The 16,712-nt window shown below is 38.2% G+C and overlaps 1 protein-coding gene across 2 annotated transcripts in view; it reads left to right on the forward strand.

The window, feature by feature from the left end:
- The window catches only part of GRM8 (glutamate metabotropic receptor 8), a 308,210-nt gene that overhangs the window by 36,853 nt on the left and 254,645 nt on the right, over positions 1-16,712 (forward strand). The window lies entirely within an intron of this gene.

A 16,712-nucleotide genomic window follows, 5' to 3' on the forward strand; every position in this document is an offset into this window, starting at 1 on the left:
TGTGCTGTGTGTTTGTACCAGTCTTTGCTAGCACAAAGGCAGAGCATGCATGTGGGCAGTCTGTGCGACAGAAGGCAGCGTCCTTTCTGAACCCACTCATATGGCACATGGACAGAGAGTACATATGCCCTCAGCAGAGTGAAGGACTTATAGTTCTCTCTTCCTGGAGCACAGCAAATCCCTCTTCTCACCCCAGCATCCCAGGCAGCAGCAAAGTAATTGCTCCTGGCCTGTGGGTGGGCTGTGGGAAGCCTGTGTGGTTGTTCCCTGTATGAGAACCATTGTAAGATTGGCTGTGTTGCTTGAGTTTGTACTTCACATCCATCTGTAGGGCTGCCTAGAAAAAACAGCATTCTCAGACACAGATATAACAGTGCATTACTATGTTTAAATGTTGTGTTTAAACTATTGTTGATGGAGGTGATGAGGCGCTGAAAATGAGCTTTGCTCCTGACACTGAATGAAGGTAAGTAGTACATTTCATGGGTGTATGTTCATACAAGTTGAATTTGAACTAGAGAAAACTCTTTTCTGGAGAAAAGCTGCATCTAGATTAAGGATTTGATAAGAGCCTCTATCCTGAAACTATGAAAGACAGGACCATACTACTCTCCAATTATCTATAAAATTAGTGTCCTTTAAGATTTTTCATTGTGTAAACGGGATAGTGTATTATTGTCCCTACATACCCTGCTTTAATTTTGATGCTCTAAAAATGCCATTTTGACCACCAGAGGGCAATGATTTCTGCTATTCCTCAACACCAGAAGTAATCTATTTCAATTGAGAGTCAGATGTTAATATAACTCCCTGACATTTTTGAGCTTTGTAGTATGTGCACTTTCACCTCCAAGTTCAAAACTGGTTGCTGTTTGTAGTGACTCAGAATTCTTCACTTGTGATAGTTAATTAGTGTATGTGAAGTAACTATGGTCTTTTCAGTTCACTTTTTTAGATGTCTACAACACAGAAGTGATACTTGGCCCCTGTTCTGGCAGGTCATTTAAGATCAAATGAAAACATTGATGGGAAAACTAGGAAAAATATAACATTATAAATAGCCTCTCAGCACTCAAGGATTGAAAGTGTGTGTGTGTTCCTTGGGTCTCTTTTATCCCTAGGACTTTCAACTTACATTTATCTATCTATCTATCTATCTATCTATCTATCTATCTATCTATCTATTATCTATCTATCTATCTATCTATCTATCTATCATCTATCTATCTATCTATCTATCTATCTATCTATCTACCTACCTACCTACCTACCTACCTATCTACATAAAAACATCTAAGCTCTTTGTCTTTAGACTGAGTAGATATAATTTGTACTAAAAACTGTAGTAAAATTATTTTCATTTGTGATGTCTTATTCTGAATTAGTTTAAATAACATTTATCCCTATTATGCTGCCCATTGAGTTGTTTTTCTAACTGGATTTTGAGACATTATCATATTTTCAGGTTAAGATTTCAGCAGAGTAAGTTAGGAGTTAATCAGAAAAAACTATTGAAGGATGTTGTCTCTGTCTTGTAAACAAATTTCGTGTCAAAATGAAGATTTAGTAGACAAGCTGCCAGAAGGTTTCTGAATTTTTTGCCAGAAAGCTCACGGAGATACCACTGAATAACTGGGGTCAGCAGACTTGCAGCTTTTTCAGGTTTTTAAATTTGGGTGAGGACACTCTTAAAGCATGCACGACTGATGGAATCATCTCGACCAATGTTTATTCTTCTTGGCCTGTTCTGCAGCATTTCTGAGTGGTCAGCTGCCCCATTGTGGTGACCAGCCTTCCACAAATCAGACCACTTGTCTGAAGTGGAACGTATATATGGATGTCCTACTAAGGATACAGATCCTTAGTATTTTTATAGAATTATGAACTTGAGATATGTGGAATAGATATAAATAGGACGAGTGCCCCCGCTGTTTCTATTTGCACCATCTACTAGGACCTCTAGACAGAGAAGTGTGTCTAGCTTTAGAAAGCTTTAGCATCTGTTTCAGAGCAGATGCTCAGCATCATGTGCTACCCAAATTAGCTGGCCAGCAGCCTCAACCTTGCTGGAGTCAGGTCCTGTCCTAATATATGAAAGAACAATCCTTTGCTGTAGGAACTCTTGCTGAGTGACCTGTGGATTTATTAATTACGAATCAAGCTGAGCTGTCACATGAACCTTCTGTTCTGGAGTTCAAAGCCATAAAAGTTTTCACTTAGGAAGTACTGATTGCAGCTAACATACTTTGTCAAGTCCTTCATAGGTACTATTCCTAAAAAACATCAGTGGTACCAAAAGAGGTTTGGAAGAGTGTTTGTTGTATAGAAGCATAACAGATGCTAAAAATAAAGAAGATATTAAGAATTTAGGCAAAGACTTTGAGACTTACCAAACAAAGTAGTTTGTAGCTGACATGTCAGGTTTGGAGGTTTTAGCCTTCTTTATTAGCTCTTTTGTTACCTTGAGACTCAAGTCTGTATAAGACTGATAAGGTCATCCCAGGCCAGACAGTGTGCCCAATCTCAGGGTATATTGATTTAATTTTATGCAGAGGTATTCATAAATTTTCCCCTTAGCACGAGCCTTGCACGTGCAGCAGAAAGCTAACAAAGGAGCAGTGAACACTTTGCAAGTATTTTGAAGGGAAATCTCTTCCAGGAATGTGGCTGTTTTCCTGCTTTCATGTCCTTCCCATGATGCTGGGAGTACTAAACACCAGTGCCCTGCTAAGAGTCTGCTGCAAAGGAGGCAGGCAGAGAGGAGAGCAGCAGAGTTTAGGACAAATTAACTTCCAAAATATCCCAGTTTGTTTCACTCTTTTCTGGGGATGGGACCTGGTGGGATTACAAGCATGAAAAATGGGGCACCACAAGTCTGTCTTAACCTGGTAAGAACTGTCCACACATTTTCTTCATCTTTAGTGTTTGCCAAATCTCTGGCATAGTTGTCAAACCTCTGGCATGGTTGCCAAGCGTTGGAACGGGCTGCCCAAGGAAGTGGAGTCGCCATCCCTGGAGTTCTTGACAAGATGTGTAGATGTTGTTCTTAGGGATTTGTTTTAGTGCTGGACTTGGCAGTGCTGGATTAACAGTTGGAACTGGTGATCTTATAGGTCTTTTCCAACATAAATAATTCTATGAGTCTATGGGGCAAAGCCATTTCAACACAGTAGAGTGTGGTCCTTTGGTCAATGAGGAAATAAGGTACAAAAAATGTACCTTAATGTACAAGCTGTGTTTAAACCTAGTCACGCTGATTACACTTGGGTTCAGCAGCTCTTAGAAATGTATGTACACCAGTGCCTAAATTAGTCATTCTGGGTGTGGGCTTACATTCTACAAAAGAAAAGGAGCAGATTAAAATAAATCAGTGTAAAGAAGTAGATTCAGAATATTAACTATGCATTAGTATTCTAGATGCTTGATTTTAAAAGCTTAAAGCTTTTCTCTAAAAAGAAAAACACAGAAACCCTCATGAATTCCTGGAATTTTTCCTATCATTAAAAATGATAGGAAAAATGAACTAAAATCTGAACTAAAATCTGTTTTCAGGAATTGGTGATGCCAAGAACTTATGGCATATTGGTGTTATCCCCACTATTTTTTTTGGTGTATAGGCATGAGAGTTGTAACTTTTTCAGTATCGTGAGAAAAGTGCCCAAAGCCAGGCTTTGCTGTGTCTACAAGTTAGTCTTTGTCAAGGATAAAATGACCGTTTTTATTTCTTTTGAATGTAAGAAATAAATGAAAGAGCAATTCTGTAAGTGATTTTTAAAATGTTTTTCCAGTATTATACAAGAACTCACAATTTCCTAATAGGATAATTTCCTAATAGGATATTATGTGGCAAGTTTATACAATACATATCAAATAGACCCTTTTAATAAATTACTTTTGATCTCATGATTACCATGGTCTAATGTTCAAAGTGGGAAAAAGGTTTCTCAAGTGAGGTAATCCCTATTCCTATCTGAAAGAATCAAAAGGGGAATTCTCATTAATTTATGAGTCATAACTTTGACTACGTCAAATTAGATACCTGGTTTGAATGAGTCTGACATTGACTGTAATTTTAATTTGATTGACAAATGATTCACTTGTTACAAAATAATTATAAAAAACCCCACAAAGATAAAATGGGATAAAATGAGTACTACATCAATATTTGGATACTAGCAACTACTCCTTGCCTGGAATTTTGTGATGAACATTTCCTTTTTTCTTTGAAAATTATAACTAGTTCAATCAAAAATTTTAATGCAATTGTATAGTTTCACTCAAACTCTAATATGGTAAGTTGTCCAGATCTATTAAGCAGTTTCTGTGCTTATAAACGCATATAACTCCCAAATAAATAGCCCTTGGTCCCAACTGAACAGTTTTTGGTTCCTACATAGAGATTTAAATTTTGATTTTACACCTTTTAGAAACATCTCCTATGTTAAAATACAGATTTGCTTTATTTTTGGTGGAAAAATCAGGCATGTTGTGTTTCCATCCTTATGCAGAACAGAAAATATTTTGAAATCTTGAAATTGTTGCTAGGGTAGAGAAACCTTTTCCCACCCATCTCTGATAGCACCTAGTTCTAAACTGTTTGAATAAGAATTGTATCTGAAAATGCTTTATTCATTGTCTTTAGTATTGAAAAGTGCCTTCCTTAGGGTTTTTTTTTGTTATTACCTTCAAGTGTGATCAATGATACTTCTATTTGCAAAGACCTCTGTGCATATAATTTCTTGTATTTATGTACCGACAACAGAAAAGAATGGCACAATATATACAGAAAAGCAAATAGACAGTGACCATGCAAGAATAACATATTTTGGAGTGGCATTAGGAAATATGTGTGTTGTAAAAGCTGATGTTACAAATCAAATTTCCTTGCATTATGAGAATAAATGCTGTTTTCCTAAACAAGGTCATTAGGGATAATAACAACCTCTTTCATGATAGATATGTTCTTATGGAAGACATACTTTAAATTCTAAAGAAAATTTTAGACAAGCAGAAAAATACTTAGAGGTTTATGCATACAGGTTGGAAGGTTGGGTCACTGTTGGAAATATAAGGGGAATTGGTACACTTGCATTCTGGCAGGATTTGGCAAACAGGATTTGTCCTCAGGTCTAAACTATGATGTGATCAGATATTCCAGGCTGTCAGCATATATTAACATTTTCAATATTATGTGCAGAAAATTCCATGTACCAAATATATTCAGATGGATCATTAAACAGATATATGAGCACTTTAGGTAGAAAAGTTGTGAAAAAGCTGAATCTTTTGTAAAGTTGTACTCCTTTCCCCACCCTGCCTTTTACTGCAGTGTTGAAAAGCTAGTGTTGCAAAGCTCTTTATATCATAGTGAAGTGACCATTGTGAAGAGATAAGGAATCTGAAATAGCAGAAACTGATAGAAATAGCTAGAGTGATGTCAGTTTTCTAGCCCTAAGTGGTTTAATACAAAAAGCAGGGCTCCTAATTTTAATTATGGCAGAATGCTTGGAACATGACCAATCTATTTAAAAAAAATGTCATTTTCTGAATATCTCTACAACATGTTTATCTGTCTTTGTGCTCTGGTCTCTTTGTTCTATGCTCTAGTAGATATGGACACTTCCTACTTTTTGCTTTTTTACTCTTAGGTAGCACTCAGGGACTGAAAAGGCTGTCCTCAAGAGATGTAGCCACAACAAGAGGATAGTGAGAGATTTAATAGATTAGTGAGGAAGAGGGGAACTCCAGTAGTCTTGTTTGTTGTATGTGATTTTAGATTTCTGTGGCACAAGAACTTCTTAACAGGTATGCTTGTACCAGATAACACAATGAATGTGAAAAACAAGACCAAATTTCAGTGCTAGTGTAATGTCAGGATTTTTCAGATAACTATATACTCCTCAGAAGAAGCCGTGTCTCAGGCTGGCAGATCTCAGAGTTACATGCAAATTACTCCACATTTGTAATCACATATGCAAATCCTTACAGTAAGATTGGTTGATGAGGAGTAATTTGCATAACTCCAGCATGATTATGTCTCAGTAACTCTATCACACATAAATCCCTTAGTTCTGACAGTTATTTGTCACTATTACCTAATCAGAGTATAAATATTTGTAATAACTGTGATTATGTAAATCTCTGGCTTTATAATCATTGGGATACAGGCAGTAATTGGTTCCAGTTTTTATTTTTATTGGTTAGCGACAGTGAGCTCATCCCACTTCTGGGCTGCGCCTTGCTTGCTGTGATGAAAGCCTGGGTTTGGGCACTCTGAGAGAGAGAGCACAGGTTTTGTCAAGAGAGTCATCACCTTTCAGAAACATTTTACCAAAAGCATTTTGCCAGAGGCATTCTGCTTAGCAGGAGATTTGTCTAGGGAGGCATTCCCTGGAAGCATTTCCCTTGCAGGGACTTGCCTGTAGAACTGTTCCCCTGAGGCTTTTTCCCAAGCAGAAAGAGATATTTATGTCATAATTCAAATGTTTTAACAAATTATTTTTTTATTTTTATTATATATTTTTATATGTATCAATATAAAACAGACTTGCTATAGTCTTTAACTGATGGATGTAATATATGTCACAAACAAGTTTTTCCAACTACCTTTTCAACAGCAATATGCTGGCTATGAAAATGGCCACTTCAGCTTCCCACTTCTTTCACTTAGAGCAAATTTACTGCTACCTTCTCACACTCCAGACGGCATATACAGAGCCAGACTTGTTCTACCCTCAATTCACATACACTGAACTCATTTCTGCTGATGGGAGTCACAGTCCAAGCAGGAAGATACCATACTACATACAGTTCTTTCGGGCAACAGAAAAAATATTAAATTCATGGTATCATTTTGGACTTCTGATTTTTCTTGAAAATGGTCTGGGTGAAATGTTCTGTTGCATTTTGCAGTTTCTAGAAACTCTTCTTTCACCTTTTAGTGAATATGAAACATCTTTGCTGTGTTTTCACCATTTGATGCTTTGCAGAACTGTGTATACATGTGATGACAATTGTTAAGCAAAGCTTGCAAGTGAAATGTGCACCTGCTGTATTTCCTTGCTGACCGTCTTTACAGAGCCTTAATCCACTGGTTCCTACAGACTCACTCTTTACTTGTACCATTGCAGATGAAGAATTACAGAACACTTTCAGAGTAGGAAATAGGCCATTTCTTTTGTGGCTTCTGGATCACCTGAAATAGCTCAGAGGGGCAAATCTTTCCTGTATTGAAATATGTGAAATCCAGGAGAGGACTCGTGTGCTTAGAATCAGTGCCTACTCCTTCAAAGACTGGACTCCTAAGAGTTTTTTACTCCAGTTTTTGAAGCAGTTAACTGTAGATAATGCTTTAATTTGGGAGACAAAGTACAGCCAAAAGTAAGGTAATTCTGTTTTCAGCGTGCTGTAAGGGAGTTATGTTTTAGACAGCTGCATCTTTTCATTGCTGCACAGTATTTACCGCTTTCCCAAGATGCTCTTGCCCTATTTTCCGAAGTTTTCCTTGAAGTACTACTGATTTTCTTTGGCCTTTAATATTATGCATTATAAATATGATTTGCTTAGAAGTTTGTAATGCCTTTTTATCAGTGGTTGGTATGACTTGTGCAGCTGTTCTGCAATTACATACTATGGAGCTGAGCAGAAACTTTAAGACATGAAGCGTTTCTACGGAAGTTTGGTAATTGAAAAAGCCTGTCTTAAAAGTGAAACCTCAAATACTGGAAAATGGAAATAGACTTGTCTCTGAAAATGTTATGATGATTTTGAATGTCACTGCATTTGAAGGAATATCCACAAGGAGAGTGCTAGGCTCAGCACAGATTTAAATCATGTTCTCTCCTGTAGAGAAAATTAGTTTTAAATGTCATCTGATTAATTGTTTGTTTTGCCTAATTAAAAATGGTAATTTATTTGATTTATTTGTGGCATAGTTAGTATGTTGCTTTATTTAAGAAATTACAGAAGTTTGATTTCTAATTACAAAGACTGAGGATTTATTAAAGTGTGCATTTTGAAATATTTTCCTTTGAAAAAATTGAGACCATTTTGTTAATACGGAATTCTATCATTATTGAAAAATGGATAATGGGCAAAGGGAACAGTATACCTTAATGAGATTATTCTTGCTTTATAGATGGTAAGCATGATGACAAGTAAATGCTCTTTCTTACCTGCAGAAATATTTAACAATCAGACCCCTGACTTATTTTCACAATAGCTCAGCCAAAGAGCTTTTGTTGTGGTCTAGGACACACAGCACAAAGGAAGGCTCATCATGCTGAAGAGGCTAGAGCTGAAGTGGCACCTGTGCTGGAATGATGTATATGATGCCACTGGAAAACAAAGTAAATCTGACAATATGTATTCTGAAGGAAGAGGTAAATGCTCATGAAAATGAATATATTTTTTTCAAGAGCTTTTTAATGTAGTAGTGTTTAAGAAAAAATAAATTGATTATATGAGATGGACATTTTTTATAAAGAACATCTTCAAAATGATGAGGAAAGGGCAGAAATGAAGATACGGTTTTTCATCCCTTTGCTGCAGTGAAATTGACCTTTTTAGCTAGTTGGTGGATTTTTTTTTTTTTTTTGCAAATAAATAAAGAGCATGTTGCTAAAATACATTGAGTTTTTTGTATGGTGGAGACTGTCAGACACTGCTACTGTAAAAGGAGAAGGAAGATGTAGAAGTCATCTTTCACATTCCTAGTGGTCTTTAGGGCTAGTGGCGCCCCTCACTCATGGGAGAACACCATGGACCTCTGGGAACTGGACCTTAGCAGAGAGAGGTGCACACCTGCCTAATGGTATTTTACTGCCCATGTTATAAAATCAAAACCAGGATGCATGAGAAGCCAAGAAGTTCCTTGGCATTTTGCTAGTGAGGAATGCCACTGGGGCTGCTGCAGAGACCATTCTTACCAACAGGAAATGGACCTCACTTTTTGCTCTGGTCTATTCCTACACTATGTGCATATATGGATATTTTAGGTAATCATGGATGTATATTTCTTGGTACAATGCAAATTTCCCCTTTTGTGTTGTCATAGCATGCTATTCTTGCCCATACAGTTGGAAGCCTTTTAATTTACTATGAAATCTTCCATGTGTGTTTGATTTTTAAGGATCAACAATATTTTGTAAATTTCCTTTACAATTTCATGAGTTTCATGAAATTTTATATACTTTCTTTTCTGCACAGGAAGTCTCAGAGAAAGTAACCCCAAAATCTGACTGTGCAGCTGCCATTTCTAAGGTAGCAACAAAATCTGCATAGATTTAAGTTCTTGCATGTTTTCAGTGACTGTGTTATATTTACTTTCCTCTGTCAGGACATATCAAAGGACTAAAATTAGGTCAGATGATGCCTACTTCCATTTAACTTCTATATTTAAATGAGAAGGCAAATATTTGCTGCTTCTTTTGTACACAGAAATATATTTGAATATTATTGAAGCTGTGACTTTAATCTAATCTTTGCAGTTACTGGAGACAAATAGGTCTCCAGTAGAGGTTGCTTAGTCCATTTAGAGGTGAATTGCACAACAGAGGTTCTTGTCTCTCTTCATGAACTACAGGAACCACATAACTCAAAGCTCAGTCCAGTCACTAGTAAGGAAGGATAACCCTGGCTCCTGCTCAAAGCAAGGTCAGCTATGAGATCAGACCATGCGCTCAGGTCTTTATCTGGTTGCATCTTGAAAATCCTCAGGAACGGAGAGATACTCTCTGTCAGTGTGTTGCACTGTCTGACTGTCTTATTGTGTAAAAGTTTCTGCTAATGTTAGTCTGAACATTTATTGTTTCAGCTTTTTGTCTTTCACACTGCCACATCATGGCTGGGAAGTCTGGCTGTATCTTCTGATGCTGAAGGACTGGTGTTTACTTCCTCTTGAGCCAGCTCTGCTTCAAGCTGGATAATCCCAGCTCCCTCAACCTCTCCTCACAGGACAAGGACTTCAGCTCCCAAACATTTTGGCAGCCTTTTGCTGAGCTTGGTCTGGTTTATCAGTTTCTGTCTTGTACCCGGGACCCAACACTTGGCACAGTATTCCAGTGTGCATCATCATCCACCATGATGAATGGAGAGTGACAATCCATTCTGTGTCCTGCTCCTGTAACTACGGCCCAGGATATTTCTCGTCCTCTTTGCTGCTGTCTCATGCTGCTATCTTCAGGGTTCTTTTTCACAGTGTCTCTCCTCATGTATCAGTTTCCAGCCTGCGTCATTGCAAGGACAATTTCCTTCCTAAATGCAGGGATTTGCTTTTCGCCCTGTTAAACTTCATAAGGATCCTTTTGGCCTGTTCCTCAAACTGTATAGTCCTTTTATATGACAGCCCTGTCCTGTTTCCCCCAGTTTGGTGTGAAAGTGCATTCCATTGTCTCAGAAACCTGCAGATCACTGGTGAACATGTTAAGCGGGATGAGTTCCAGAATAGATCTCTGTGGTAGTCAAATTTTAACCAGCCTCCAGACAAGAATATGTCCCCTTAGTCGTGACCCTTCCCAGACTGGATTTTTACCTGTCCATTTGTTCACCAGCAGATTGTGTATTTGTAACTTGGACACAAGAATACTGTGTGAGACAGAGTCAAAAGCTAAAGCCAATGTAAATTACATCTCCTGCTCTATCCTTGACTAGAGAGCCCATCACTATACTCTAGAGAGATAGCAGGGTGGTCTGGCATGATTTATTTTTAAACTCCCGTTCCCTCCATTCTCCTCCTGAGTATTGCCTTTTAATCTTTCAATGCCCTAAGTTCCCTCTTCAGTCATGCAGATTCTCTGATAAATTTGGTGATCTTCCTGAATATTCTCGAGGGCTGCTCTTGCACTTGTAGGAGGCTGTCTGACAGACCTGCCAACTTCCTGAGCTCCTCTACTTTTCAGACCTGCCATAAGATCACACCTGACAATTTCCTGAGTAAGTTAAAGTCTTCTGACCTGAGTCTGGACTCTGTACTCTTCTGTTTTACCCTAGATATCAAGTACGATCCAGCAAAATTTTGCCATGATTTGTTACTTTCAACATTAAATACCTGTATCTTATTTCTAGTCCTAATGTTTTTTTCTTTCCTCATTTTAGTTATTGGATCATGTAATGATTTTATTTTCATTAGGAAATAAGTTTTCTGTTCAGTGGAAGAAAGTGACGTATTAGGCTCTCAAATCACCTCTTGATCTTTAGTTGTTGAATTCATTCTTATCTCAGCTGCAAGGCACTATCATTAAGAAGCAGCTGTACTAACAGGTGACTCATACAAGCAGGTGCAAATTATCTCAGATATAGGAATCTTTCCCTCAAGCAGATAGAATGAAGTATTAGAGCAGGGATAGTTTTAGAGAGCTGTTGTGGCTGTAGTTAGTTGTGGGGGAAAGCTTAGATTTCTTTTTTCTTATTGTTTGAGTTAACAGTAAAAATCAAAACTCAGGGAGTCAGTAAGTTTAGACTCCGTAGAACATCTGTTGGCTAATCAAAGCAGGTATTGCAGGCTCTACCTTCCAACTGTTCTCTAGATTTAATATTTGAAGTCAATAAAAAGGAGAATATATTTTTTCACATTCTGAGACTTCAATATTTAACATGCTGCTTTTTGCATTCTAAACAGATAAACCAAATTAATCTGTTCTGACTATACATCAAAAATTTATTACTAACTGGAAAGTTTGGACATGCTATTTTTTTTTTTTTTAGATTTGATTTCTACAACAGGTATGAGTTGAAGTAAGATAAGATGTGGAAATTGATGTAGTGTGAGAAGAATCTCAAGTGCTTCCTATTTTTCTACAATATGTAGGTGTGGATATAGAAGTTTTTAAGAAAAAGATGTGTGAGAAGATCACATCTCTGATAATTTGTTTTATTTTGATTTTTTAACTGCTGCTTTCAGGTGAAGTTCCACATCTGAAAATCTTCCTTGACCTTCATAAACACTTAAATAATGAAATTAAATATTTGAGACTTGAGCATCTTATTCTCTGTAGAATATAGGAAAATTGCATTGTTTTGTTTTACATCTTCAAAAATTATAGTAAGGAGAAGTTAATGCTTACATCATATGAGAGCCTGATTCTTAATTATCTTTCTTGAAGTTTATTCTATAGAGCTGAGACTTCCACAGTCTATGATGAAACGGTAGCATGAGGAAAACCCAGTAATTCCCATGCAGAATGGCTTCTTCTGCTATTTTTATTGTATGAGCCAGATGCATCCAAACAGAAACAGAGGTCTGAAGAGGGCATTTCTGTTTGTTTCTTTTCTTTCAGGAAAAGATGTGAAAATAACACTAGTAATAGCAATGATTTGTGGTTTGAAGTGAGCAGTCTTCTTGTGGGAGGGGAAAAATAAAAATCACTATGTGTGAAAGTGGTGGTATAATATGCTTGGTCTAGCTCCTGTGCAAAGATTCAAATAATCTCCTGTCTAGCCAGCTACCAGTAGCTGCAGAGGTTTTTTGTGCCCCTATAACTTATTCTATAAGCTTTAAAAGGGATGATAGTAGCTGTGCACTTAGTGACTCATTCTCAGTGCTCTGTCCCAGAAGCGCTGTCTTCTTTCTGTGGCTGCAGATACGAGGAGCCCCGTGTGTCCCACAGAGCATCTCTCTCCTGCGTTCTGCTCCTGGCTGCAGTCCCACAGCGCTGGATGGAGGGGCAGCAGCTCAGAGGGAGGTTTCATTCTCAGGGCACTAAGAAAAATGCAAAGCCTTTGCCTGCACTCTAGTTGGGTGAGCCTTGTGGCTCCAGCCTGCTGTGGCACTGCGGGTGTGCTGTGCCTGCAGCCAGGCTGTGCTGGGATGGGGGACCATGTGCTGTTCCCTACTCTGGTTCTCCAGTTGTTGGCTAGCAGGGCAGAGCACAGGGCATCAGAGCCTGGGTTTCTGCAGCCAGCTGCCTGTCTCACAATCAGGTTTTGTAGCTGGCTACAGAACAGAGCACGTTCTGGAAACTCCAGGTCCTCCATGCAGCTCTGACGCTTGTGTCCACCAGGCTGTGCAGAGGGTCAGATCTGAAGATGCCCTTCGCTTTGACACTAGGGTGTTAGAGGGGATTGGAGCTAATGGCTTCCAGCAAAGGCACTGGAAGTATCTCTGCTTTTGCTCTTGCCTATTTTGCACAAAAATCTCCTCTGTGCATGCAGAAGTACATTTGAAACAATTCATTCTTTGTTAGAGTCTGATTGTTCTGACACCTGTGTATATAAAGCTAAAATTGTTCTCTCTCAAGTGAAATTCTGTTAATTATTGGCTCAGTTGTCTTAAGTGAGTGGAAAGGATATGTGCTATAAAATATAAAAAATGGAAAAGGAAAAATGCTCAAAGATAAGAAACTGATTGTTGTACAAACATAGAGAAAATAACTTATTCCCCTGTGCAGGAAGTCCTGTCAGACAAAAATTCTTATTCTAATAGGGAATGAAATTGCCATTCTTTAGAAATCTGACACAGAAGATTTGCAGGTTCATTTTGAAATGGCATAATGCAACTGTATTCCTTAATTGTTTTCATAGATCCAAAGAGTTATATTTGGACTATCAAGCTCAGATAGAAAAAGTCAGACCTCACAGAACCCTCTTACGTGCCTAAAGGGGCTCTTGAGCATCTCATCTCTGTGAAGATGTTCTTGGATGTGTGAAACTTCTGCTGCTGGATTTTGGCCAGTGAAATTTTCTTACTCTGTGGCTGTATTTCCCCGTGGGGGCTGTCACCTTGTGAGTTACCTTATTTCCTACATATCTGGCAAATACTTTATTCAGTGTCAGACATTCCTCAAGAAGTCAAGGCCAGATCCTGGTACCTGCACCAGGTCAGATACGCTGTGGAACTCTGCAATTCTGGACTTGTGTTCCAGTTCTATGTGACCAATCCATGCAGGGCCTTGCTACCATGGGAGAGTCAGAGAATCCTTCCTATCTCAGTGTCAGTGTTAGAGCAATCCTTTGGGAGATCTGGTTCTGGCTGTGTGCATGCTAAAGTTGACACAAGAGCCGTGTTTCACACTTTGGCTTTTGCTAAAACACTATATTGGTTTCTAACCTAGAGGAAAGGGACTTAATGATCTCCCATTAGCCCTACACAGAAGAAATGCATCTCAAGTGAAGATGCAAGTGTATAAATGTGGACTTAGTGGAACTAACATTTCTTAATACGGTTGTCAACATTATACTCATCTCCAGACTTGTTTTTACAGAAGATATTTGAACCACACTGATGTGTTGAAGATGACTTTGGGCTAAAAAAGGAACCTGATCTTGGACACATCTCTTGCGTGGTATTTCAATTGGCTACTAAATATCATATGAATCCCATTCCGAGGTAATGAACTTCTACCATGTAGGCAACCCACAAATTCTGTTTCACTAAGCCTCAGTGCTTTGTAGCTTTTGTGATTAAAAACTAAAATCTACAAACTGTGAAAGAGAAGACAGACTAAAAACATCAAAAACAAATGCTTCAAAGTTGCGTGGGTTGGTTTTTTTTTTTTTTTTTTTTTCTTTGAAAGAGATGTAGATGACATTGATATTCCACGGAAAAAAAAATGAGTTGATATCTTTCAGTTGGCAATTTTAAACCAATTCTTCCAGTGCCTGGAACTGGATAGGTGACACTGATATGCAGAAATATATTTGTGAAGCAATTTCAGTAAGTAGACAGAAATGGAATTGTATCAGGCTCAGCACAGGCTGGCATTCCCACACCACTTGTTGTCAGGAGCATCCACTCAGGCTTTTGATGTCTCCAATGTTTATTCAATGCGCTTGACACTTTTAAATCTAGTTTAGTGTAATTTTGCTTTTGATGGGGTCTTTTAACATATGCAGCAACAGACTGAGGGAGGACAATTTCAAAATAAAAGATGTTCACTCATCAAAAGCTGCTGTAGTATTTAGAAGTGATACAGTGGCACTCTAGTCCCTAATACAAATCATTTGTGCGCAGTATAGAAGAGATTTCTAAAAACTACACTGATGCACTGCATAGCTGCAGACAGAACAAAGTCAGGAAAGCATGGGGTTATCTTCAGAAGGTCTGTACTAAAGCTGTGTTTAAATAGTGGTGTTTTGCATCAGTCATAGCAAAAATCTTCAACAGCTGATGAGTATTAAGGTTTCCAATATTTGGACAGAACAGAACCAATTGGTTTCTTATTCTGCTAAAGAAAGACACAATTCTGTGATATACATTGTGGGCTGACATGGATATTTCAACTGTTTTAGGTGGGAAAAAAAGGGTTTATGTGCAGCCTCGGGGCCAAGATTTACTTGTCTGCCAACTGAAGCATTGCCTGGCCATGCTGAATGGGAAAGGTGAGCTGATCCCTGCGGGTGGGAAAGCAGGCAGGAGAGCTGCTTCTCAGGGCGCTGGAAAGTGGTTATCAGCAAGCTCTGCCTCTGACTACTGACATGCTGTCAGAAATCTGAGTTGTTACTGGGATTGCTGACATGGGAAAAAATTTGAGTGGGGGAGCTTTTGAACTTATTGAAAGCTCCTCAGGCCCTCTTCTTTCATCATCCTGCTGAGCTGCTGAAGTAGGATGTTGATGGTGTGGCCAGACTTACAGGATCAAGCTAACTGAGGAGGACTTTTAAGAACCTTCAAAAATACTTATATATCATTCTCTATTTGGACTTAAAGATATTGGAGAGTCATAGCTAGGGAGGAAATCTCCATTGCACTAGCCAGGAAGGCTAAGGCTAACACACTCAAACAAGGCTGTATGGTGGTGATAACAGTAAACTGATTTGTAGTTAAATTGCAATGAATAAAAATAGGGAAAAGGAGAATTTGCAGAAATTGTGAAATGCTCATCCAATATAGGCTTTTTTCCTACATCAAATACAGTTTTTGCTGACTTTGTGGACATATTCCCAATGCAGTCAGAGAGCAAAATTGTTTACTGTGGGAAAGGAAGTCCTACTCAGTAGATGAGAGTCAAGAGTGACCCTGTCCAGCCATATTTCACAGAAGATGAGTTTCCCTTTGCCCTTTCCGCTGAATATCTCTGAACATGATCTGCCAAAGGAGAGAAGCAGAGCTCAAACTGAGTATTCTAAATCACTCTTTAGAAGCCAACTACTGTCTACTTTTCCTTCTAAGTTCAGTCAAATTGTGGTTGAGGAAGAGAGGGTGAGAAGAGGTAAGGAGAACAGGATTGAAGGAAGGAAAAGGGATATCTGGGAAGAATGTGTTCATGTAGAGAAAAGAGAGAGACCATCCTGAAGGGAGCAGGAGGGAACTAGAGGCTATTGAAATGTCTCAGGAAAATAAGTAAGAATGAGATATAAGAAAAAAAGGAGAAAATGTCAGGTATATGTAACTATATGGTAATAGGTTCAATAAGAAATAGCACTATTAAAAAAAATATTTCCTCCATATTATAAGCATCTTATTTAAATGGAGAATATATTGCTGTACATGTAAGAAACCTCTGCAAGGTTTCTGTTTCTTCAAGTGAACTTATTCCCCTTAGGCTGTGCTTTTCTTAAAGCTAATCTTGTTCAATTTGAGTCAGTAACAATGTCAACTTAGAAATAAAATTTGGGTGGCCTCCTCAGTGGGGAAGTATAAACCACTAATTACACTAAAAGAACAGAAAGAAAAAGGGCCCAATGGATGGAATGTGTGTGCATGTATATATATGTATATTATACATACATAAAGTACATTTATAAAAATATAATAATTTCTTCTGAATTCTGACTTT

The sequence above is a fragment of the Cyanistes caeruleus genome, chromosome 4, assembly GCF_971803275.1.
Source record: "Cyanistes caeruleus chromosome 4, bCyaCae1.hap1.1, whole genome shotgun sequence".
NCBI lineage: Eukaryota > Metazoa > Chordata > Aves > Passeriformes > Paridae > Cyanistes > Cyanistes caeruleus.